Raw genomic sequence first — 27,340 nt, 5'->3', positions numbered from 1 at the left:
CTCTCTCCTTTACTACTGCTCCGTCTTTCGATTAAATTTCCTGTTCTAGCCAACACTTATCTTTCATGCCCTTGCTCTAACACCTAACACCCCTCCAGTGCTCTTCTCCCCACTGTTACCAAAATCTGGAATAAAAAATGTGAAGTTAAGAAGTAGGCACTTCGTTTATCGCAGCACTGGGGACACGGGGGATTGCTCCTCCAAAGGTGTGTCCAACTTAGTATCAAAATCCATCAGTTTTTATAGACTTTTCCTGTCAGGTCATTGTTACATAAACTCTTTACATAAAAATGCATGCTATGCTTGCTCTTAAATTTAACCTTTATAATGATTGGGCCTTTGATTATATAACCTTATCAATATTCTTATTTAAAAACAATCATTGGTCAATTTCACTTAGCAACACTGATTGGAATCTTCGATACTCAAATCAAGATGGGAAGGGTAAGGGGTTTCCAAGCAGCATAACTGGTGTCCATGATGGTTTCCTTAGTTTCTTGAAACAAAACATAGAAAAACCAGTAACTTCCTGGTGAGGTTTCCATGGTTGGCTGTTTCAAACTTCAATAATATTAAGGTTCCTATAGTCACACATAACACAGTTCCTAAAGTTTCTATGGCTACATTTAAAACTTAACAATCCTATACATTATGCTTCACAATTTTACTTCTTAATCAAACCTAACTCTTTTATGTGATTAAATTTTGATTTCTTTATCAGAATATTTGCAACACCACTTCCCCCATTCTTTCTTTCATCTCTGTTTTCTTCACAGCATTATGCTCCTTCCCTCGCCTTTGCATCCAGAAAAAATTTTTTTACATGCAGATGTCCGTTGCTTTCTTGGTTATACACTTCTTCCTACCTGCCTTGAGATTTCACACCAAGGCTGAGAGACGGGGCCCTAGGTGGTCCCCTGAGAGAATCAGAGATGGGAGTAGCCCATCCTACTTGTGGACCTCGTATTCAAACACCAAAGAAATTTTAGTCTTGCTTCAAATACATTGTTCTGGTCAAGAAATTACTTAGCTTTTTCATAAACTGTTTGCTGTGAAGTCAACTGAGTTCTGTGTCCAGCATTACTCAGCTGGAACAGCAATTCAGAATCTCTCTAATAAACTTCCTTCCTTCCTAACTGCCCCAAAAGGGCTTTTAATAAGAGCAGTATGATAACTTTTGGATTATCTAAGTGGATAAACATGCCCATGAAAGAGAGGGAGAGGAGGGAGATACTTATTTTCTCACGTCTCATGAAGGCGCTGAAGGGAGGTGAATATCTCATGATAACCACACCCCTTGTCATCCTCTATTAGTCACATCACACACTTCCTGAACACAACACTTCTTTATATTCCCCTGACATTTTGCACGTCTCACAAGAACAGTGACTAGTTATCATCCTCAGGGCTAACACCAGCTCAAAATACAGTTCAGTGAGCCTTTACAGGAGCCTTTAATTGTCTTTGTACAGTATGCTAGGCTTCTCAGAGGCTGTATTTACTCTTTCCAGAGAGAAAACGCAATTGGATAAGATGTGATTGGTATGTTTTCACCTTAAGCTTCTGCCATATCAGTCAAAAGGGAACTGGAAACTTTCTACCTTTTACTACAAAACCTTGAGGGTCACATGCTGTGGCTCTGCCAAGTGGTATTTGGAGCAAGTCTGCAGGGCAGCATCAAGCTGGCCTTCTGCTAACTGCTGCTCCTCCCATGCCTTGGGTCCATGGGACATTGGTCTAGCCAGACCCCAGGACAAGGACTTCCAGGTGGTGCATTCAGGGGCTCTAAGGTAATAGGGGAGCAGTGGGCTGGAGGAAAATTCCAGTTATGCGTGTCCTGTCTGCAAATGACGATGGCAGCCTGTACAACTTTGCATTAACATTGATAACCAGGAGCTACTTCAGCTAATTCATCCTGTCTCTTCTCCTTTAAAGCCATTGTAGATAGAGGAACTGAAGAGAATTAGGCACTGAAATCACTTTGGTTTGCTGTGTGAGTTAGCGCGATTCAGTAGCCATGATGCCCAACTGCTTCTTTGTCCTTGCAATTTGTAAATCTGGTATGACAGCACTATACTGTGATGTTGCATTAATCAGGGTAAAAAAAAAAAAAGACACAAACTACTTTTAGTGTGAGCAGTATAGTTTTCCCACTTTATGCCTGGCCTGGAACATCAAATAAGTGAGTTTTTCTTAATTTGTATTTGTTTTTATTTACTGCCACGTTATGGATGAAGACACACAGAGAAATTGGGCTAGGTTAGGTGCTCAGAGCACTATGGCTCCGGTCCTTCTTTCATATAAATGCAGATAAAGTACTGCAATCCTCCTCAAAAATTGCTCTTCCTACTTTGATGGGCTTGAGTTAAAAATAGTAAGTTAGAACTGGGCAACTGCTGCATATGAGAAACACAACCAAATGCTGTTGCGGTTCAAGACCTGAACAAAAACATTATGTCCACACATAAGCCAAATACCTTTTCCTGGAATATAGGATGCTTCCTTTTGTGTGTCAGGCTCTGACCACTGAGTCACTTCCTGCGGGTTTGCATTGTGTAGATTAGCAGGTGCAATCCTAGGCACGTATAGAAACTTCCTTTCTTACTGCTCTCACAAGGTTTATCCTCAGCTTCCTCTGAAGTTCAAACTTCTCTACTTCCTTATCCACACTGCATCTCTCTTCATCTCTGTCTCTGCCCCTGCCTGTCCCTGCTTTCTGCCCAGGCTTTCTTCCTGACAGCTTCTTTAATTTCTTTCTTTTCTTTGGCCAGCAGTCTTAGAAAAAATAGCCAAGCTACTCTGTTGACTAGAAAAGCTAAGCCTTTACAAGGAAGTCTTTAATCTGTGTTTTAACAAATACAGCCATGGCCGCAAAATCTGGAATTCCTCTGGAATTACATTTGGTGGGTAGCTTTTTATAAAGGAAAGAATACAGGTGGAAGAGGTTGTTGAAGATAATACATTCAGAGAACTACAATGGTTCAGGATTCCTACTCCCTCCGAATCTCTTACTAAAGTTACGGACTGCATGTCTTGGTACTAGAGTAACTATTTCAGCTGAAACATTGAGGTTTTCATCAAAACATCTAAGCCAGTAAAACTGACTGTGCATTTATATGCCCTACACCACTCTTGTTTTGTTCTGCTGCCTGCATGGGAGTAGCTACACTGGAGTGTTGTTTCAACTGTCCCAGAACAGGTAGCACAATTTAACATTTGTGTGTCCTTTATCTGGGTTGCTTGTCAGAAAAAAACAAAACCCGAAGTAAAGGATCATATGTCATTCTTCAGACAGAAATCCATCCCTTCTTTGGTTCTTTTTCCCTGTTAAATTCTGTAGCTTAACCATGGGCAGCTCTTTTCAAGTGTCTCTAGCATGTGTTTCCTTTCTGTCCACTTCACACTAGGTTGGAGAGACTCCTCTACATTCAAAAAAATCGAGCATACAGTAAAAAAAGAAAGCTGGGAAAAAAAAAGAACTTTCCCTTTTGAAGACTGTAGGGCTGAAGACTGAAGGGCTGAATGTCCAATAATCTGCCAGATAAATATGAGAACATGGTGATAAGTTTGGTGAATGATAGCATGCCAAAATGGGAGGCAGGAACCTATCGCGAAGAATGGTGTTATGATTTTGCTGATATTCTGGAACTACAGTGTTTAAAAGTACAATGGCAGAAGCAAATGGTTTCAAACTTTGCCAATATAATGAGCACAAGGTAGAAGCTGAGAACAATTGTGCCTGTGTTCTTCGTGTTTTCCAGAGCTTGCCTCTGGCCAGGGATGGGTGAGGGATGGGAAAGAAGGAAGGACCTAGACTCAGAAGTGTGCTGAATGTTTGTTTGTTTTTTCAGAGGAAAAAGAGAAGTGATTGAGATGATGGTGCTTCGCATCCCAGAGGGAGTTTCACTTGACAGATAAGCACCCTGAGTCATAAGCTGAATACGTGCCTAAACGTTTCAGTAGTTGAAGGAAATCCTATCAAAGTTTGCTGTTGTGGTTGAACGTGCTGACTCAAAGCACTTACTACGTGAGCTACTGGGGAGAAAATGTGGCTGTAGTAAGTTGCACAGTGGGCCATGTGGAAATTGGGAGGCAGACATTACTCTTTACATGAAGGAGAAGCAATCTTGGTATGTGAAAATGCAAGCTGTTTGTTTCAATGAAGAGGCTGGGTTTGGCTTTACTCCATGTAGTTATTTGAAGGGTATTGAGAAATGCAAATCATGATTTATTTTTACTGTGCTATGTGACGAGACTCATAGTTTAGAGGCAGAGAGACAAGTTCTGGACTCTGTCCAGAAACTAGCTAAAACAACAACAAAAACATCTCACAATTTACGCAGTTTTTTTAAGATGATTACGAATACCTGAAAAAAATTTAAAGGTTGCTCACAAAGGACAAAAGCAGCTAATTGTCCTGGGGGCTTGCTGCAGAAGGAGATACATTTTGGTCTGGTGGCCAAATGACAGCAGTCTTCTGGGGGCTTTAGACTGTTTTTCATTAACTGAATTTGTCCCACTATAGGGTTTTCTGTTCTTTCTCTCTTATATTTTCTTATGTATCTAGGTAAAACATGCTTAATGTGCACATATTTTACTCTTAGTTGCCAGTGACCTCACATAATCTTTTGTATTCTGGCTGTGAAAAGGGTTGGCACAATTTTGAGAGACAGCATGAAAGGTTTTTACAGATTACTTTTAGAATGTAAGTTACTCACTATATCCTGGTCCATGGAGTAATGCTTTTAATTTATCCTAAACCCTTTATACTGATGAGGCAAAAAGAGTAGAACTCGGCTAATGAATTAAATGTCCTCTTACTAAGAAGAGACTAAAGCAAACATATGTATAAGATCACTCTGCTGTTTAATACCATTTCTTCCCTTTTTACTCCAACAAACCTGAATGGTTGAGAGTAAACTTGAGAGGATCTGGTTTGAAAACACAATTCATAGAATCACAGAAAATTTGGGTCACTCATCTGGTCTAATCTCCTCCTTAAAGCAGGTCGACTTTAAACAGAAATACTTTAAACTTGCTGCTCTCTCATAATGCCTTCCATATTGACCCACCTGCCTTTTCTTCTCTGCAGTTTCATAAACTTAAAACCTTCATAAACATAAAACCTTAAGCACTAAAGCTAATGAGACTGCTCATTGAAAAGTGATCAACAGAAATATTCTTGCCTGAATGCAACAGGAAATTGAAATGGTGTGATGCCAGAAGCCAGAGAAGGCACGTGCTTGCACAGCACTGGGAAATGCAGGGGCTTTGCTTGCAAACGTTCCCTTTGGGATTCTCCCTCCTACTTTCTCTCAGCAAGGGCAGACACCCAGTTCTGAATTTCAGTCCAACACTGCCTGTGAGAACAAACCACGGTTTTCAGAGTACAAACACAGTTGGAGCTATCAGACCACCCCTGAATTGGCCTAGGAACCTCCTCAGCAACACAGGCCTGTAGCTACAAGGTTGGCTGCTTCTGAGACCTTGCCGTTACTTGCTTATATGTGGATATGCCCATGTTTTCCAAGAAGAATAGACAACTAGCAATAGTCCGTGCTTAATATTGGCGTTAAATAGTTGGTATATGTCTGTGTAGGTCTGCTGGAAATAAACACTGCCACTTTATACCAGCTGCACTAGTGATCCTGTTTTCCTAAAGCCCATTTCCAAGGAAGATTCCATGGTGAAGGAGTGGAGTTGCAAAGAAAGATCTATGAAATTGCCCATGCAAGTGTCATGATCAGTATTGCTGGCCTTCTTCCAAAATTGTGAGTTCTTCGTGAGAATTACAAAGAGCCACTAATAATCAAGTGAGGGTTCCTAAAGTCAAGGGAGAGAAGGCAGAGGCTCAAACAGCTTATTGGTATGTGACCCTTAATCATACCCTGGGCACCTAGATGTTCTCATTAGGGGTGAACTAGGAATGCTTAAACAGATTAGCAAGATCATTTACTGTTCACTAGTCGCCGTGATCTCCTTTATTCTCTGGGAAAGCCAGTAATGAGCAATTCAGACACTGTGTGGGGCAGCAAGACCACTCAGTAGAGACTGTAGGCGCATTCAATTTAGCAGTGAGTTGGCAGCTGGCTGGCGCACACCACAAAATATGCTGTATTTCTTTATCAAATCAACAATAAGTGTTCGTGTTTGTTCTGGTCTGTGTGCAAGAGCTCACGTATGCCTGCATGCCTCATAACTCTGCCCGAGCAATTACATCCCATACTTCCCTTTTCTGTGTTGCTCTATTAAGAGTTACAACATTACATAGCTATAGAGAGAATAAGCCTATCAAAATACATACCAATACACAGCATTTCCTTTCCCACTTATTATTGCTTCGAAGCTCCAGCATTTCTTCCTACTTCTCTTTTCTTTACTCTTTTTAAAATCATCTTTATAGCATCTTCTTCTGTCTTTACAGTTATGCCTTTGCCCTGTCTGCGTTCTGGCACTTGACTTTGAACTCTTCTCTGTCTTGTTGTGAGTCTAACAATTAATGGTGGAGAGTTAAAAAGTCCCTTGTAATAAAAAAAAGAAGCAGAAGAAAGGGGTGGACAAACACAGTAGGAAAGACTACCTGATAAGCTTGGTAGGTGTGTTAGGGTTAATACTGGAGTGTCCGAAAGTCAGTCCTCATGGTTACTGTCCTCATGGGGCCTTGGAAAACAAGGCCAGAAATATTGCTTTTACTGGTTCTGATGATATCCTAATTTTAAACACAGACTAGAATTTGTTTAGCTCCATCTCTCATCATCCTTGCAATACTACTGCATGTTTGTTGCACTCTTTTAAAAAGTCAGTTGACATGTCATTTCTGTTCTTGTCCACCTTTCTGTTCTTGCAGGAGAAGAGGTCTTCTGTCAGTAGTTGTCCTTATTAGCAATACGACTTTTCAAATTTGTCTGCTACTCTGTGGGAATTTTCTGTAACCCTATAATTATCTGTGTTTACGTGATGGAAGTCTTTTTGCATGTCCTATTTAGCATTTGCTAACTGCTGTTTGTGCTTGCCTCTCCCTGCTAACAATGGACTTTGGATTCTTTTTTTTTTTTTCTGTATGATTAGGACTTTGTTTTTAACTCTTGCATAGTTGGGCTGAACTACTTAGCAAGCACTGAATGTGATATTTGAACAACAGTTCTTTGCAAGTCACCTCTTTGAGAGTCCTGTTTGAAAGCATCAGCTAAGATTGACCTTGAGATTATAGGCAAGATTGAAATTTCAGGCTAATTGTATGTGATATGAAACCACACTGTGCAAAACTTTTCTGTCCTTTATATCCATGAAAATGGTAAATTGGTTGACTATTCCTTACCTAAATCATAACAAACTTGTCTGCAGCTGGAACTGCAGTTGCGTCCTGGTTTTGGCTGGGATAGAGTAAATTTTCTTCTTAGTAGCTGGTATAGTGTGTTTTGGATTTAGTGTGAGAATAATGTTGATAACACACTGATGTTTTAGTTGTTGCTAAGTAGCGCTTATCCTAAGTTAAGGATTTTTCAGCTTCCCATGCTCTGCTAGCAAGCAGGCATACAAGAGGCTGGGAGGGAGCATAGCCAGGACAGCTGACCCAAACTGGCCAAAAGGATATTCCATACCATAGAATGTCATGCTCAGTATATAAACTGGGGGGGGGGGCTGGCCAGAAGGGGCAGTTTGCTGCTGGGGCATAGGTCAGTGGGTGGTGAGCAATTGCATTGTGCACCACTTGCCATCATCTTGGTTTGTTTTTTTTTTTAATTATTATTTTATTTTACTATATTCCTTTAAATTAAAAGTATTATTATTATATTTTAGTATTATTGTTGTTAGTATTAAATTTTATTTTACTTTAGTTATTAAATTGTTCTTATCTTAACCCACGAGTTTTGCTTTTTTTTTCTGATTCTCCTCCCCATCCCACTGGGGTGGGGGGGAGTGAGCAAGTGGCTGCATGGTGCCTAGTTGCTGCTGGGCTTAAACCACGGCAATGTTGCAGCAGCACTGAATACAGCTTCAGTATTGCTGAGATGGTTGTACAGTGGTGCATATTCCTCCCTATCAACTGATATGGGGTGTTTTTAACACCAAATAGGTGACTTGAGAGGGGAAGGTGACAGAAGAGGGAATTACATCTTGCTGAAGCCCAGTGCTAGAGTATGGAGAAACCAAAGAGGTGAAATACCCTAGAAAGATGAGTGCTTAAGCAGGGTAATAATAAAAATAATCAGATCTGCATGGCCCCAAACATGACAATTAATCTTAAATAAGTTTTGTAACATGTTCTGGGTTATTGTGATTAATTAACATTGAAAGGAACTGACTGAAATACAGTTGGTGAAAACAAGCAGGCAGTTCATATGGGGAGTAATCAGTGTGATATTTTCTACTTTCATTTTTGACCACTAAGAAGAATTGATCTAAGTGTGAATAGCCTAGAAAGTGCCTGTAAACTTCGCTCCAGCCAACAGGGAACTTTAGATATGGGAACTGAAGTGGGATTTAGGCTGTACTGGTCTGGCCCAGTAGCTGTGGCCACACTAGCTCTCTGCTGTCTTGTCTGGACTGCTGAATCCTTGCCTACCTGAGGCTGCTCTGGAGATTTCTGTTGCCTTGGGACATAGTTTTCACTTTGGATGGACAGGATTTGGGGAGATTTCTGCAGCTAGGAACAGCTGGGGCAGGGCTAAGTGGTGCTCTGTCAGTGACATTCATCCACATTTACATTAAAACAGTGCGTTTGGCTGGAGCAAGTCTTATCTAAACAGTATTTCACAAGCACATACACAGTTCAGAGCACTGTTGTGTGCTGCTGCAAGGTATTTTACGAGCATGCTAGAAGGAATGGTTGTTAAAAAGATAAATTTCTCTAAAGTAAAGAAAGTTCCCTAAGCTCTTTCTGAAACTGCATGGAAAACTTTTTAGGGGGTTTTCTGCATCCTTGAGCCACTTTCAGTACCTGTTTGAGGAAACATATTTTCAAACTCAGTTCCATTGCTTCCTGTAGATCAGGCTACAAAGTGAACACACTTGGTTTTAGATCTCCAAATTAGATGGTGCAATGACTCAGCATGAAAACCAGTGACAGGCAGGGAACACTCGTCCTCTGAGATGAGTGTTTCTAACAACCAATCAAAATGAAATGACACAAGCAAAGAGAAGAAATGAATCAGCCCCTCACTCTATATGGACTGGGATTCTTCCTCCTTTAGTATTCTTATTACTTTTCTTTTCCCTGCAAGTACCTGATAAATGTAAGAGGAAGTTAACTTTTTTTTCCTTTCTGTAAAGCCAAGATAGAAGACAGTTTAAAGTTTTTTTGTGGTTTTTTTTTGGTTTGGTTTTTTTTTAATGAGGACAAATATTTTGTCTATCTTAAAAAGGCCACCCATGCAGATTCTTAAATATAAGACTTATCTTCTACTTCCAATGAAGCATTAAGTAATGGAAATCTCTGTAGAGGTATTGGATTAGCTGAAAAAAAGTTTCCCATAGGAACCTTCTGAATAGTTCTTAATTATATCAATAGTCATTATTATATCAATTATATCAAATTTCTTTTTTCTTTTTTTTTTTTTTTTTAAAGCAACAAACAACCTTAACATTTGCAAAGGAATGACCAGGCTTCTGAAGTTTGATTAAGGCTGAATTGCCTTGAATTGCAGGAGAACATTAGAAAATATTCTGTGTATTATATTTCAAAAAGTGCATTCATGATTTCCCCACTATGTTGCTTTCATATTACATAAGAGATGAGACTATAATCCTGTGTCCCTACTTCTCATTTAAGTTAACATCCTTCTTTCATGTGCTAGCAAATGGAAAGCATTCAGATATATTCTGTTGAATACAATGCTGAGAGACTGCAAATGTGATTTGGTTCAGCAGTGGTATTGCTGCTACTTGTTACTGTGACAACAGAGCTGCAGCGCTCTCTGAATGGTAGTAAATCTCCTAATTTTAAGTATTTAGAAATTGTATACCCTCTTGGGTTCTTTGCTAGTTGTATCGAGTGTCCAGGTGAACGTCTTCTCTGTGTGCACCTTTTCTCAGTTGAATGTCATGGTAATAAGATGTCATTGTGCTACTATAAGAAGCCTTTTGTCCCACTGAGTTGCAAGCGAAATCTTCAAGCTATAATGTCAGCCACTGAGGTTCAGTGTAGGACAGTATGCTTCAGGACTTGGGAAGGACAGTACTGCTGTAATTTCATGGTAGGTGATAGAAGCAGTAGGTAGTGAGAAACAGCACACATTGAAGTGCGGGTGTACAGAGTATAATGAAGTGCACAGGAAATTACTCAGACTACAAGGGCTAAGAAAAGCCCATTGGTTGGAAGAAAGATACATGAGAGTTTTCACAACCACGTGGCCTTAAACCTCACTTTGAGCAGCAGAGAGCCCCCATAACTTTAGAGTTAAATGGGACAATGATTAGTTACTCAGACTCTCTGTTCTAGGATGGAAGGAGCTGCTCATGATCTTTCTTGAAAAAGATAATGCCAGTGATTAATCACCCTCTTTCTGATTTATGAAACATCTGAGATCTAAAGATAGACCTTCACATACATGGAAGTCACTCAGAAAGGGCGAAGTCTTACATAGTTTATATATGTCTCAGCCTTTTTCCTAGTAGTGTGCATATAGTTCAGCATATTTCTTTGGCACAAAGCAGAGTTTTTAAATTTAGTAGCACAGCTTACTGAGAAGATGAATTTCTTAAATTTTCCCTGCCTTCATGTGCTACTGTAACAACAGCTTTTGAATGTGGGAATCGTTTACCTCAAAATAGGGAACAGATTATTGGTATTATTGATGACCGACTCTGGTGTCTACCCAATAATGCAACAGCACTGTACAAGCTCCATTTACAGATAAGTAACCATTAGATTCAGCTTTCTGAAACTGAAGCAAATGCTTCTAGGTCAACTGATGAACCTATTTAGAGCCAAAAGCAAAATATCGATTAACCTTAGTCCTTTTAATCCAGGGGTCAGTTTTTTCATGTAAACTATTAAGAGTCATCTCTGTTTCTTATAATACTGCTTTTCTTGGTTTAGGATGGAAGGTACCAATGTGGCTTGTCTAGGTAGGAAATGTAAGACAATATTAGACCTGGGGGCTTTAAAAAGAAGAGCGCTTCATTCCGTTCTGAAAGCCGAAGCAGGATCCAGTCCAACAATACTGATACATTGCTGTAGTTTCGGATAGAATTCAAAGTAGAGAGAAACAAGTCACACATAATTTTCCTAAAGCCACTGGCATTCTTTTTACATTAAAGACTCCAGTGTTTAGCATCTGTAAACTTGATAAGTACACGTAATGTAAAATGTTCTCTAAACCCATATCCCTTTCTACTCAACTGCATACAGCAGCAAAGAAGGAGATGTATGAAGACTCCTAACTTCAGAGATATTTTAACTTGGATGAACAAAATGCTGGTTAGCATGGGTATCCCTCCAGATGTGAAGGGCATTAGGAGGAGCAGATTATAGAAGGACTGCTTTTAAACTCAAATTTCCATCTGATTGATACAGTTTCCTGCTGCTCCACTTACAGCAAGCTGGAATATAAAATAAGTTAGATTAAAGCCAAGCTGAAATGCAATTTCCACTTAAGTCAGTGGGAATTTTTGCTTGGACAAGAACTACAGGATTTAGTACACAGGATTTCATAGCAATTATTTATTTTAGTGGGAAGTTTAATAGTAAGTGTAATGGCAAACAAAGGGGAAATAAGTTCGGATAGGGGATTTGTCAGAAAGTTCCTGTGTTTGCATAAAAAATTATCCCAGTTATTTTTTACCTTTTTTTCCTCTTGTAACACCTGTGTTGTAATAATCAAAATAAAAAACAATTTGCATTTTAAAGTTAGCTCCTTTAAAATTTTTCTTCTTCCCTTATTACTCACATTTCTTTTCTGTTTTTTATTATCCTGCCCCAATGGGGATTTTCTTTTAACTTTGTTATAATATAATTGTTAGTGTGTATACATGAAAAGACCACTGACCTTTTACTGACTTGTGAGTCAGAGGATTAATAGCTCTGCATATGACCTCCTGAAAATAGTGGAAAAAATTTCCCTTAACCTGCTTTTCAGGTGAACAAATGGTGAAAATCTTACTCAGTATTTTTTCCTCATTTATTACAATGGATTGCTTCTCTTCTATGATTGTCTCAGATTTTCAAGTTGTATATTTCGATTACTAATCTATAGAGTTATACAGATAATAATATAGGTAATAATACAGTCATATGTTCTATATTGGTTTTAAAATGCAGACATTTTGTGCATTTTGGAGGACATAGCCTCCATAATTGAAGTTATTTTGAACAGGTTGGTTAAGGTCAGTCTCTGAACTTGTGAAGAGTTTCAGCGAAATACCACAGGAAATCCAGAGACACTCATTCCAGTGGTCATGCTGGTGGGAGCATAACAGAGTGAGGGAGAGGATCTTGCAATTGTGGGCACAAAATAGGTAAGCATATATGTAAACATATCTGGAGGAAGAAGGAGGTTATGGCTTTCCTCTGTAATCTATCCAGCAAATGCCAAAATCAGCATGAGGACTTCAGATTTGCCTCCCACAGTGACCTTTAGGGTAAAGAGGATTAGTGAAAATTTTCAGAAGTAATTCCTAATTTTAGAAGTTATGACCACCAATAGCTTTCTCTGAACTTCATGGGAACTAAAAACTCCATCCCCAAGATGTCACTAGTTTCAGGCACGTATGGAGACATCCAAAAGTGGAAGTCACTTGGGTAAGTTCTGGCCTTAATCTCTGTGTCTCTGAAACCGTTCCATGTAACAAGTAGAGGTTATGAAAAGTGAGAGGGACAGGGAGATATCGTGGGAGAAAGATATTTGGCAGTGGCATTTGCTGCAGAGAAAAAGAAAATAAGAAAAAAAGGGACACAAATAGCAAGGAGCTCAATAGAATGGGGAGCAGAGCGGTAAAAACATCACTTTCCAAATGGAACAACGTCCAGTCTGTCTCAGCATCCATTTTCCAGGTGCATTATGTAGCTTGTGAAGAGCACTTCCATAATAAAGCACCCTAGCTAGTGTCTGAAACTGAGTGTATAAAGTAATATTTCATTTGCATGTTATTGATTTGATTTTATTTTTAACCCTTCTTACATTGTTTTCAGCAGTGTAGGGCTTTCATTATTTACAGACAGCCAGACTTCTTGTGAGTCAGACTTGTTGAGAACATAGGGGTCTACCAAGGAAGTGTATCCCTTAGCAACAGAAAGCAAGTTAGGGTTCTTCAAAACTTCTCTATTCATGTTTTCTCTCATTGTTAATAGGTCTTTTACAGAGAAATTGGCTCACACTTCATTTGGAGTGCTTTAGACCCAAATGTTAGTCAGGTTTAATGAGACAATTTTGTGAGTTTCATTTGACACCAGACAGTTACTGAAAATCATGTACAGGGTTATATCAATTGTGCCAAAGGTATATATCTCCTCAGGAAAAAGGTAGGGGGTGAGAGTTATGTCACTATTTTTGTAGGTACGAGCTAATCTACTCAACTAACACATAAACTGTGGGCAGGGTACACTGTAATTTAACTTGTTTTCATATGGTTTGCATTAGTCAGGCTTTAGGCATTAAGAAACAGGTTGTCCTGTCAGATGTATCAGTTAAATGATTTTAGCCAGAAAGTATTCTAACACTACAGCAGTTACAGCAGCTGGGCATATTACCTTTCTGTTTCAGTGACTGTTTTACTTCAAGCATACAGCAACACACACATGGCAGTTAAAAGCAGGCATGCCATGGGCTCTCAGATCTTATATCCTGAGATACTGTGTGCCTTTCTTTAAGACCCTCCCCACTTGGCTCCTCATGGTTGTTACTGCCACTATTCCACCCTTCCTACAGCCTCCCCTGTACTTCTTGCCTGAATTCCAACAAAGCCAATGGATCCTGACAGCAAAGGATGAGAGAGCTGGTTTCCACTGGTGCCAATCTCCCAGAAGGTGGCCCAAAGCAAGTCAGTCTTGGAGTATTCCCATACATTTCCCGTGCAAGGCAGTGGTTGTTAGCACCCAGAGCTCATACCTTGAGCTGCCTGGCTTTTGACATTGTGTGTTTCCACACTGATGGTGGCTGATGAACTCCAAACCACTGTCCCCTGTTCATATTTATTGTGCCCATAACCCAGACTCTTAGGTACGTGTTTAATGAAAAAAACCCAGACAGTTAAAAGATAACGAGCGACTTCATTGTCCCCTGTGTATAATAAATCATGTGGCAAAATCACTAAAGGATAAACTGGCTGAGTAGCACTGATAAGAAAGAAAGAAACTGAAGAGGAAAATAGTTCTCATAAATGGAAATAAAAAGATTACTTTGGGTGCCTTTTCTTGTTGGTAGCATAATTCACTGCACTATTTAATTGTTTTCATTCTAAATAAACCTGTTAAATTTTAAATGGTAAAAAGCAATCCCAGTAAGCTAAAGAAAAACAAGTCTTTATCTAACTATATTGCTTAGTTAAATGAAGCATGCTACATATTCTGACTTCAGACCTTTCTTTAAGTGTCTTTTCTGGGTTGTTGATTCAGTGAATACTTAATTTATTTTCTGGCAGTTTTCCTGAAAGGAAAGCCAAGGAACATCATCTGAATAAATAATTGTGGTTTATTTTGGCAATATCTTGTAACAGCTCAAGTGGTCAGGTATTTTGTTTTTTAACTGAAGCACCCTATCATCTTGGAGCCTGACCAACGGCTTTCTGCCACTTCACATAACTTAGTTGTTTCACTCTGCTACCTGACCAGATTTTTGCAGTTCATGCAGAGGACTTTTAGCTAAATGTTGCTGTTTCTAGTTTAAGATGTCTGTCTTAAAAGCCATAAATCTAGCATTGGAATCATAGAATGGTTTGAGTTGGAAGGGACCTTAAAGATCATCTAGTTCCAGCCCCAGTGTTAGGAAGAGTAATGTCTTTGTGGTCCACTGAGGGATGTGGCTGATATACTCACAGGCATTATCTTTCTGGCAAATCTGGAAGTGATTTCTGTGGAAAACCTTTTAAAAATAATAGGAAAAGGAAAGAAGCCACAATACTATCTATTCAGGTAGTTTTCTGTAAAATGATCCTCCCCAAACCCTCAGATTTGGGTAAGTTTTGAGCCAAAATGCTGATTTGTAAATTTATTTCACCTGAACTTGGAAAAAATTATTTCCAGCAAGAAATGGCAAATCTTTTCTTCGAGAAATTCTTTGTTTGCCACAAAGAAAAAAAGAAAAGAAAAACACATTCCTGTTGCAATATCAATTTTTTATTGTAGAAAAGTTTTCATTAAAAAAAGTAAGTAGGCTTTTTGGTTTATGCTTGTGTAAGTGCATTTGTAAAGGTAAATTGTAAAGACAATTCAGTAAGCAAGTGATTGCATATAAACAAATAAAAGTAGGCTGAAAATCTGTCCTGCTGCAGACCAAAGCTGAAGATACTCTTGAGGAAGATGGTTGTTCTGAGTTCCAGTTCTGGCTTCTAACATCTGTGGATTTTACCTGGACTCTTGTTATGTGAAATGCATCAGTCACCTCTGGGACTGTGTGAGGGCTGGGGGAAGAGGTTTCACCCAGGATCTCTTCGCAGTACCAGGCCTAAGAAATGGGAGCCTTGAGCTGAAGGGACACAGAGTATTCTTGCTGTAATCTTGCCATAAACTAAGAATTGTTCTAAGACTTCTCGGCAGAGCCGATTTTTTTAAAAGGAGCATCGGCAGAAGCACCACTTTGCTATCAACGTCCTTCCTTTGCTTCTATTTCTGTGGAGAGCCTTGGCAGAAAACTCACGGCACAAGAGAATTTAATGATTCCTTGGGCCTTGTTAGTTTTCCCCTTCCCATCTCTATTTTTTGCTTTTCAGAGAGCTATAAAATATGAAACTGAAACTGCATACTTTCAGAGATTCGTTAAAGAAATCAGAATTTAATTATTGGCGAGTTCCACCCTGGCATAGCATGAAATGTGAGTGCCTGCTTAATGCAATACAGGTCTGTTTGGTTTTGCCAAGATGAGAGTTCCTGCTTAATAAAACCAGCCATTTTCATAAACAGGAGGAGTAAAATGATCTGTAGTGATATATGCTAATCTCAGTGGGTGAGAAGACCAGCAGGCCTGATCTTGGCAGTCAAAGGAGTTGAACTCCAGGTCTTTGACCCTTTGCAGGCTGTTTTGCAGAAGTATGCCTGTGCTGACCATGATCATACACAGGATGACTTTGGTTTGTGTTTACTTTATCCTTAAGTGGAAGTGGTGAGAGGCAGCTCCTCTAGGTTGATGCAATGCTATTCAGAGATGCAGGAGGGGATACTTCGCTACTAAGCATGCTGCTTGAACCTTCCCTCCCCACCTCTGCCAACAAATGGCCGCAGGTTGGATGCAAACACCTGCAGGCAAGAGTTGGGTGAGGAAGTACTAGGTAGGTTGTACTGACCCAGCTGACAGTGTACTGAGATGCGAATCTGGAAGTCTTGGGCTCTGGTTCCAGGTCAAGTAGAAACCTCCTGGGTGAAATCAGACAAAACACTAAGGCTTTGCCTCCAAAATAGACATCACTGTCCTTGCTGGTTTTGTTGCTGGTAGTGGTTGGGGTTTTTTTTGTTTTGTTTTTAATAAAAGCCAGGGGTGTATTTGGATGTAAAGGACTTTTTGGGAATAAAGAATTTATTTTGGAGGCTGGGGCTGGGCTGCATTTTTTGATTTTTTTCTAATCCCCTGAGTTGGGAAACTGAATCTTATTTTTCCTGGAAGACAGGGGGAGGGTGGCAACAAGAAGCAGCGTGTTAAGCCATTAGTCACCAACTGCTGGAGTACAAATATTGACAAGTGCAAAGGTTTGGTGGTCTTGCTTTTCTGCATGAATATTAGCAATCTATCACACAAAGCCTGCCTGTACTTCCAGGAGGCCTGTCCCTGGATGACACGATTGTTGCAGTGTAATACGGAGGTAAATAGTTAGACATGGATAGCACAGCTTCTACTAAACCTACATTACCCAATGTCTCGTTATGCAGAGTTTTGCCTTGCAACACAAATATAATAAATGTTAGGGTTCTAAAATCAGCAACTTGCTTTCCTGCATCATACTTCCCCCTAAGGACAATCTTGTAGGTTCACACCTGATCATTTGATTGTGGTTCTCAGGTCTCCAACTTTGCTTTAAAACATTATATTCTCTGAGGGACGTCCCCCAGGAAGAATGCTGTAACTATGTCGTTCACATGCTAGGAACAGAATCACTGTGGGAACTGCAGTTTTCAAAACTTAAGCACCCTGCAATGAGATCTGTGAAAGGGGTGGTCAGTGGGCTCTGAACAGGGATCTGTGAGCAGAGGGGTAGATGGTAGTCTCAAAAATCTTGTCTATAAAAAAAAATATATCTTGAAAACTTTCCACTGTTGCTCAGTCTGGCTAAGCTCCATCAGCTTGCAACACTGAGTCATTATACAAGATGAGTCACTGGATGCCGTAGGCAGTTTCAAATCGTTATTGATGAGACCTGCTCAGAGCAAGGTTAGAAACCCTGGTGTTGGAGATGTTTGCAACCTGGAAGACAGGTACAGCCAAGGAAGGAAGTATAATCTTGGTCCATCATACTGTATACTGTCAGCCAAATTGCATACTCATAGTCCCTTCTGCCATATAATTCCAAAGCTGAGCATCCTCTGCAAATATTGAGCTGTCACTCCTTTCTTTCTGAAAAATCACAAATCCCTTTCTGCACAAATCTTAGTTTTTACCAGACTCTGAAACTCTGGAACCACTGCTTTAGTCTCCCTTCCCAAAAGCAGTACTGCTGTGACAAGTATATACATATCTGCACGTAGGTAAATAGCTGCAGAACAAGGAAGAACAGCACCGATTAAGACTTCCACTGACAGCAGTTAAAATCACAGTTCTTGTTAAACATAATTCCAGCAAGTTCCATTCCCTTTTGGTGTTAGCCTCTTCTGGAAGCCACACTACATATGCTTAGTTGGGCAAATAGCTCCTTGGTGTCTCCACCTTCCCAAGCTTGAGACTTGGATATCCATAATGTGGCCAGATTTCCTGGTTGCTTTTACTTTGACAGTATGCATTTGTTATAGATGGTTTACGTAGCTATTTTAGGTACTCCTCCTCAGGATTGCTATACATAACTCTTCTGGGTCCTTAAAATCTAAGGAGAGTTTTTTGGTTTCAGCTAAACTTTTCTAAATAATCTAAAATTGCCATTCTTAGAAGCAATCCCAATGAAGTTAATTGATCTTCTCTGAGTAACAGAGAATTTAGCTTGTTCTTGTGCAGGTTGTATGTTACATTCTTGTTAGCAGAAGCATTCAATAATGAAAACATCCATTCTTCAGTAGGCCTCCTGTGTTTTACTGGGTTTTGATCCATAAAATTAGTTCACTCCATTTAATTTCTTTTGCGAAAAAATGTCTTCTTCAATCAGCTGTGTTACGTCATCTGTTACCTATCAGCTTTCTGATAAATGTGTACTTAAGGGCCATGATCTGTCTTTAGGAGCAGTGCAATGATTCTTGTGCTTATGACCTTCCCTTGTGAAAGTAGTCACATTAATATAAATGGAAACTTTGCCTGAAAAGGAACTGAAAAAAACAAGTGAAGAGTCAGGATTTGGCTGGTGGGATGGTTCGTATGCATTGGGTCCTACATTTGCATCCATTACAGTTGTATCACTGGAATTTAGGGCATTGTCTCAATCACTTTCTGATGATGAAGAGCTGGAAACACGCTCCTCTGCATGTCCTCACAGTAACAGGCAATTAGATTTGTGTCTGCCATCTGTGAGTATCCCTGGAAATACTTTTAGCATGACTTAACTGTTTAGAGTTGGGGTGCTGAGAATCAACTGTTTCCAGTATATCATCCAGTGCATTTTTGTCTTTGACACATCAAGTTTTAGACTTGGTGCTAAAAACATGGAGCAACTTTGCTCATAGGAGCAACTTTGTTCATAGATGTGCAAGTCAGGTATTTCAGTGACTGTTCCTGAGATCAGGCCCTAGGTTTTTCAGACCCAGATGGGAATGAAACTGTTTTTCTCCAGTGAATCTACTATGCTGTCCTATCCTGGGCAATATTACAATACAGCATATCATAGGGCACCATCCTGAGGTGGGAATGGACTCTAGTTATGGAATTTTTGCCTGGGACTTACATCTAGAAATGAATATCTTGGTCATTGAATCTTTCTAAGTTTCTATTTCTATAGTGTAAATTAAATCCTACTGGTCATTCTTAACCCCTGACATTTGTTGTGAGGCATGTTCTATACAGAGCAAGGTTGTACAAGTTTGAGGGCACTTGGGTGCAAGTTCTGTCAAGGTGGCTATGAGGCTTTTCTTTATGAGCAGGCAGTAGGGTTAGTATGGTTTAATGGTGGACTTGACAGTGTTAGGTTTACAGTTGGACTTCGTGATCTTAAAGGTCTTTTCCAACCTAAATGATTCTATGATTCTATGGTTTAATTTTTCTTACTATACAGTGGGTTGAAGCTCATAATTTCTAATAGGTTAAAAGACCCTGTGCATTTGGAACACTTGAAATATGTCATTACACTTCAGATCTGTGCCCTTTCTGGTTGTTCTAAATCTGTTCTACACCATCAGGCTCTTCTCCCTGGGATTACCCTAGTTAGGGTTCACTGTTGATTATATTGTGTAAGCATATTGCACCAGGTAACTCCCACCCAGAGGGACCCCCCTCTCCCCTCAAGGTTTTAAAGTGTAGAATTTGCTAATGCTATCCTATCAGAAAAGGGACAAGGACAAGGTTTCTAGGGCAATGAGCTGGGGTTATTACTGAGACTCACTCAGCAACAGTGATAGAGCAATTTGCTCATTGTCTGATGTTCCCCTTCTGAAGTGAATCTAGTAATACTTTTTTACCTCATCCGTAACTCTGAAGGGAGGAGCAGTCTCGAGGATGAAATCCCAGACTTGCTGGCAAAATTCCTGCTCAGTGAGTAGAATTTTGCACCTGTGCTGCACGTTTTGCTGTGGATAAATTCTGTATATTTGCACACAAGTTCCTACAATTACATACATGCCTTTCCATAGCAATTTTAACAATATCTGGCAATATGAAGATGAAGAATGCCTCAGGAAAAAAACCAACCCAACATGTGGATAAGTAATATATTGCTAAAACACAGACCACCAGCTTTAAGACCACTTCATTGTCCAAGCCACATTCTCCCAGTGGAGTTCCAAAAGGATTTTCACGGAAAGCTCTGTGCAGCCTCTGCAAACTTCATCATTTTAGAAATGACAGTTGCATCTGAGTGCTTTGCAAATGAAAGAAAGCAGGGAACAAAGTCTCAGACATTTTGCTTACCTGGTACATTATGGTTAGTTTTGCCCTTTTCCCTGCATTTTCAGTTGGGCAATCAGTTTCTTGGGAAGTTTTGTGGCTTTTTCAAGATGCAATATCATGTGTTGCTATTTATAACTGCTCAGGGTTGTGAAAGCAGAGGATTTATCAGAGAATACAGAGGCTGATGGTAACCATTTGCAGATCATACCGTTTAGTAGAGGGACAGTGGAAATGTTCTTTATACTGCAACATGTAGATTTTCAGACCTACAGAGGACACAAAGCATTGTGAAATGAGACAGTAAGAGCATGGAATGAAGAGAGATATACATCCAATGCACAGTATGGATCACATCATCTATTAAAAGTCACAGCATCTATAAATAGATCAGATCTTGAAGCTGAGGTAGACAGTCACCAGTGGCTATTGTGTCAACACAGGTCAGATGTTAACAGCTAGGGAAAATTCAGATCTGTTTAGCTGTGGTTTAGCTGTTTGGCTCTGCCCTGCAGCAGGGAGAGGCAATGGGTGACCTCCTGAGGTCCTTTCCTGCCCTTATTTCTGTGATTCCAAAAGCTACATGTAAATAGTCTGTGCTGAACTCAAAAAGCCATCAGGAGAAAGATAATGGCTGTGACAAGGCCATTCGTAGCTCACATACTGGTTTTTGTTAGCATAACTACAGCAAAGCTAAAATAAAGTCAATGATGCAGAGCTCTATTTGAAAGAAAATCTCAGTCTCACAATTATTTCCTGTATTAGTGAATGATAATGGAATAAACATGGAAATGGATGCACTTACATAAAAGAGGAAAAATAGAAAGATACTTAAGTGAAATACTGCTGTTTTGTCAGTTTAGCTACTTACCATACCAATATGAACATGTGCTATAAAAGCAGCACTGCTATTTCCCTCATTGCTTGGGTTCTCAGGCTCTACAAAATAAGCTTGTCATGAGGTCGTTATTACCTATTACTGCTTATGTATCATTGCAGAAAACTGCACTCATTGGACTAAAATGTGAGCAGAAGCACTGGCTACTGTAATGTCCATACAAGTAATGGTGTATGACATAACAAGCAATTCTTGTCATTTGCTAACCTTTATGAGTCACTTAATAAACATTAAGACGACTGGCACCCAGTGCTATGCCCCATAGCATACCTTACCGAAAGTGGACAGCGCAGAAAATATATCTGCAAAATAAGGTATCTTATGATATAAGGGACACCTTTAATGCTGAAGAGGGCTTGACTGGACTAGTACCTGCATGGAAAATCTGTTAAAGCTCCTGTATATAGGAATATTTGACTAATCTGAATGATGGTCCAAAGTGCAGTGGTTGAACATTATTTATCCTCCTGCATGGATACTCTTACTCAGAATGAAAGTAGGTTAATATAATTTCTTCTCTTAGGGCTAGATTCAAGCAGGGATTTAGGACTGTATAGCTCGAGTTATCACCAAGGCCTGTGTCCCAAGTGTAAGGAGCATTACCTGCTAGACAGGGATATCTTTCATTTAACACTTAGGACTGAAAAGATTTGGACTCCTTATAATTTGGACCATTTTTTTTACAAGTACTTGCCCTGGCTAAATTCCAAGTAGCAGTTATAAATGGATTTAAGGAAGAGGGGAAGGGGACTTGAAAGACATGAAGGATGTCCTCTTGTGAAGACTGTAGATATCCTGAATTTAATTCTCTGCTTAAACATAGCTTTCCTTCGTCACCTTGACACATCAGAGTTTCCGTCTCCTTTCCTTGGAGTTTAAAGCAAAGAGAAGGATTGGTGACTGGGATGTAGGGATTAAGTGTAGTTTTCAGAGAGCAATCCTATGAAGACATCTTCAAGAATGTCAGGTTCTGTTGGGGTATTAAAAAAAGGACCTGAGAGAGCTGAAAGGCCAGGCTGTATGAGAGATGGTAGTGCAGAGATGATAGTGGAAAGAAAAAAAATTGCTAATGGAGTAGTGTGGCTCAACAAGTGTTTGGACTGTATTAGGGGTAGAAAGAAAAAGTCTGCAGAGAAGAGACTATAGAAGTTGACAGGTGACTGCTTGAGGTCCTAAATAATATTAGGGTTCTTCCAGCAGGCGTGCTGGATCTGTCTCTCCTCTGCCATTTGTAGCTCTGGAACTAATTTTACAGATTAAATAAAGTACTTTGTCGACTTGGTGTGTCTGGCACTGAATTTGTAAATCCATCCTTTCTATTTCAGTCAGGCATGACTGGGTGAACAACCTCTATAACTAAAAGAAGTGACATGAATAATTCTTCCTTGAAATAAGGTCAATGTTATCCTCATGTGACTTGAGCTGTGTGGAAGGAACAAAGACCTACATCAACTGGGTGCTATTAGCAACACTGGGTGCAGACATGTTTTGTCATAAGTCTCAGCTAATAATTAAAGAGTCAGGACGAATATCTCAGTTTTTACAAGAACCACAGTATTCTTCACAGAAATGTATTTCAGCACCAAATTCACCTTGGGGTGAAAGAAATTTTGTCATTACAAAGCAACTTTTGTGTTATGCCCAAAGCTCTGCATTCATAGTGCACATTTACTAAAAAATTTGTTAGTATTCATATTCTGCTTGGTCTTTGTCATCACAAAGCCTAATCTTTTCTTGTCACATTAGAATGCAGTTTATGGATTTTTTTTTTTTTTTGGTTTTCTATTCCTTTATGTACTTCTGACTTCCCATTTCAGTATGTAACATAACTGATTTAAACTACTATTGTCAGCTACCTTTGCTATACATATATTTTAAATGTAAAGAAAATGGTAATGGTTGGTGCAGCCTGCTGCTGTTTTCAGATAGCATCAGAAGGGAATGCTTTTTTAAAATATACAATCTTAATCTAGCTTAATTTAGTGTGGAAAGCTTATTTTGTCCTTACCACAAAAAGAAATGGACAATTCTGTAGATTATTTTTTTCTACAGAATGATAGAATAGCACCAGTGGCCATAAAATAGCAAAATGCAGTATGTCTTGCTAGTAGAAAATGACAGTATCTTTAGCAAAATGAATTTGCATAGATTTTTCTTTGATTGCTAAAAGTATCCTGCATTAAACAGTAGGTAATCTCTTTAGAAATGCTTAAGTTCCCAGTTTCACTGCCATATTATACTCCTGCTTATCTGTCAATAAGGGTTCATGTTCTGCACTATGTCTATCTAAATCTACTTAGAGAAAGGAATGATAAGGCAGGTGTATTACATTGGAAGACCTACATTATTTTCTTCTCATCTTCCTTACTTAACTGTAACCATTCTCAGCATAAATTAAATAGCATAGGTAGGAAAACTTGTCTTTCTCATATATACTGATTTTTCATTCTTTGTATATTATTAAATCCATGCTATACAACTTTTACAAACATACTACCAGCTTCAAAAACATAGCTTGTGGAAAGCTTATGATCTACTATGGAATTGTCTTGAAAATTCTCTCTACCATACAGTCCCTTTTGTTTAGCATGGAGAAATGTTATGTAAGAATTTTTTAATCAATTGATGTTTTGCTTCAGCTCTTTCAAAATCTGCAGCTATTAATGGTATCTGTTAGCCCAATTCTTAGCCCTAGCTGCACGCTCAGTACAGGACTTCGGATACGGGAGAAAAATTCCTTGTCCATTTACTTCCCAGTCCAGATGGATGGTGAGTCAATCTGGATCCCAGCCCTGGGACCTGCAGGGGCTGCCCTTGGCTGCAGGGGCTATGGCAGGAGCTGAGGATAGTGATGGAGCAGATGCATAAGGAGCACGCCTTCCATTGCCCAAAACAATGTTGGGTGACTCACAAAAGCAAAATCACAGATAATCTATGGGAATCACAAAGTCTGCCTAAATTTTCATATTGCAAAACATTGAGGACATGTACCTTTGAAAGGCCCGTGAACAGATTGCTGCCAGTTGTGAGCAGCAGTGGGAGGCCAGGTGCTGTGTGTGCTGGAGCACTGCACTACAGTTATCTCAAACCAGAGGATGCAGTAACTCCCTCCCTCCTCCTCTAAGGAGCTGGGGTAAAGCAAGAAGGCAAGATCTGCATTAGCCTCAGTGGCTCCAATATTTAAGTGGATTGGCTGACACTGTTGTCTGTTTTTTGTACAGAGGAGACTATTGCCAGGTAGCAGCCAGCAGGAGGGAGGAGGATGTTATGGTTAGCCATCTGTCTGGAGTTCAGAGGACACAATGCTATTTTTGAAAGTGCTACCCCCTCGCATCAGTGTTTATTAGCATATTCAAAGGTTATGCTAAGTACATATAAGGCATCGCAAGGCCTTGCAAGAGAGATCAGAAAATGGTATTCTGTACTATAGGTTTAGTGAACCTTCTCAGATTACCCAAGAGAAGACATCTAAAATATCAGCTGGTCTGGCAAACGTGTGGAGTAATTGGTGCTGGTTTATTATGGGAACAGCTTTCTATAACTCCCAGATTATCTTCACATCATCATATTAGACTATTTTGGTGAGTTTACCAAGGCTGGATAAAAGAAAGCAGACGGAGATATGGGTTTCTGTCTTTTGCTGATTTTACAATATTTGTTGATGAACTATTTTCATTACTGGAATCTGGCACAGGTCACAGAAGACTGTATTTGAGTAATCTTTTTTCATTATTATTGATTTAACTGTCTTTTTCCCTGGTTGCATAAATACAGCTAAAATAATTATTTTTACGTTCTGTTTCCCAGTGGTAGCTAGCTATTTCCAGTGACAGTACTTAATTTTTTTTTAAGTCTAGCAGATTGCACAACTCTGGCTTTACTTCATAGTCTTTCTAGGCATAGCTGTAGCCATTAGCAGCAGATTTCAGCTCTTGTATTCTAAAGGCCAGTATTCTGGCCAAACTCATCAGTCACTTCAGTGATGTGGGAATATGACCAAAAGGCAATTTCTTATCCATTGAAAATAGGACAGGAGATTAAAAAGTTTTGAAGAAAGGCAGAGAGCCATTAACATGGAAAGTAAATTCTAGATATAACAATTTATAAAACTAAACTAAAGTGGGACATATTTGATTTTAGGGAACTACAATGATCTAGATCCTTTGCACCTTTTGATTTATATAAGCCAGTTTACATAAACTGGCTCCTTTGAAGATGTGGGAATTAAACTTACATGTAAGCTCTGTTTTTCTGAAAAATTCAGTAAGTGTACTTTTCCTTAAAGCAAGTGGTACTTTTTAACACTGCTCCTTCTTCTGGTGACAGATAATATTTTAGTGATTGGAGAATTAGAAATGAAAAACTGAGTTAATGCCTTTTTCTTTTAAGAAAGCTACTGCTCTGCTAAACAGATTGTTCTGCACTTTCCAGGGTCCTGCCACCAGGGTCCAATGCAGGGTAGTCAAAAGTGGAACTTACACACCCTAACTGTATTTAGACTGGTTTTCCAGAAAAGAAACTGAGTCTGATCTCTGAATTTAACCTCACATCTATACAATACAACATACTGAAGCCATTAGCTCTTTAGTGCTAAACTTAGCGATGAGGAATTCCCTAGATGATTTTTGCATTCCAGGGATGCTACCACACAAGATTCATGGGGATGTGAGGAAGATTCAAGATGCTTAACAAACATATATATACAAAAATTACATTATTCCCCAAACTGCCTGGTGAACTAACATTCTCTTCTAACATCACTAATTAGGTCTTGAAAAATACTGTGGCGTCACAGATGTTACTGCAGAGGAAACCACACTGGCAAACAAGGAGGAAATAGTAACAGCACGTTTGTTAATTTAACAGAATAGAAGGCTTAACCCTTTTAGTGTTACAACAGGGTCTGATGTTTTACGCTAAATGTTTTCACCCATTTCAAGGTGTTAGTACTTTTCCCCTGGAAAGAGGTTTGGCAGAGACTGGCTGGACAGTTCACATAGGCTCCATTTCATTCTGTCCCCAGGGCCAAATGCAGCTGTATCAAAAGGTGGATCTTTGATTAGCAGAAGGACACCAGATCACAGGTTCTTTGGAGTGATCTGGCTTCAGAGTCTACTGATAAAACTCAGAGCAAAGTCTAGCTCCACAGACCTGAGGGAAAAAAAATCTGTGATACAAGTAAAAAATAGTCATACAATATAATTTTCAAAAATATATACAAGAAGTCCTGGTGGCTACCACAAGTTTGTTTCACTGCTCCATGACCCACTCAGTCTTGTCTGTTCTCAGAATCACAGAACCACAGAACGGTTGAGGTTGGATGGGACCTCTGGAGGTCATCTGGTCCAACCCCCTGCTCAAGCAAGGCCACCTAGAGCTGGTTGCCCAGGACTGTGTCCACACGGCTCTTGAATATCTCCAAGGATGGAGACTCCACAACGTCTATGGACAACCTGTGCCAGTGCTCAGTCACCCTCACAGTAAAAAAGCGTTTCCTGATGTTCAGATGAACCCTCCTGTGTTTCAGTTTGTGCCCACTGCCTCTAGTCCTGTCACTGGGCACCTGAAAAGAGCCTGGCTCTGTCCTCTCTGCACCCTCCCTTCAGGTATTTGTGCACATTGATGAGATCCCCCCAGAGCCTTATCTCCTTCAGGATAAGCAGCCCCAGCTCTCTCAGCCTTTCCTCATAGGAGAGATGCTCCTGTCCCTTCAACATCTTCATGGCCCTTTGTTGGACTGTCTTCAGTATGTCCATGCCTCTCTTGTACTGGGGACCCCAAAACTGGAGGCAGTACTCCAGGTGTGGCCTCATCAGCGCTGAGTAGAGGGGAAGGATCGCCTCACATTGCCTTTCTCTTCTGGTTTTTTCCTTAAAGTAGGATCAAGGGCATTGTACTTTCTGACATCTTTACCCCAATTTGGTAAAAGATATTTACTGTTATATAAAAATAAAATAACGTTTTATTGTCAAACTCCTGGAGAAAAAATTATTTAATAGCTGTAGATTGACATCTGGAGCAGCCCATTGGAAGTATCTTCTCTGCCCACAGGTGTAGCAGAAACCATTGAACTTTCACAGTGGCACTTCGTAGTTTAGTCCCTAGCTTGGATCAAGACAGA

The sequence above is a fragment of the Haliaeetus leucocephalus genome, unplaced genomic scaffold, assembly GCF_000737465.1.
Source record: "Haliaeetus leucocephalus isolate CR32 unplaced genomic scaffold, Haliaeetus_leucocephalus-4.0 Scaffold932, whole genome shotgun sequence".
NCBI classification, from domain to species: Eukaryota; Metazoa; Chordata; class Aves; order Accipitriformes; family Accipitridae; genus Haliaeetus; species Haliaeetus leucocephalus.
Note: the sequence above shows the minus strand (reverse complement) of the source record.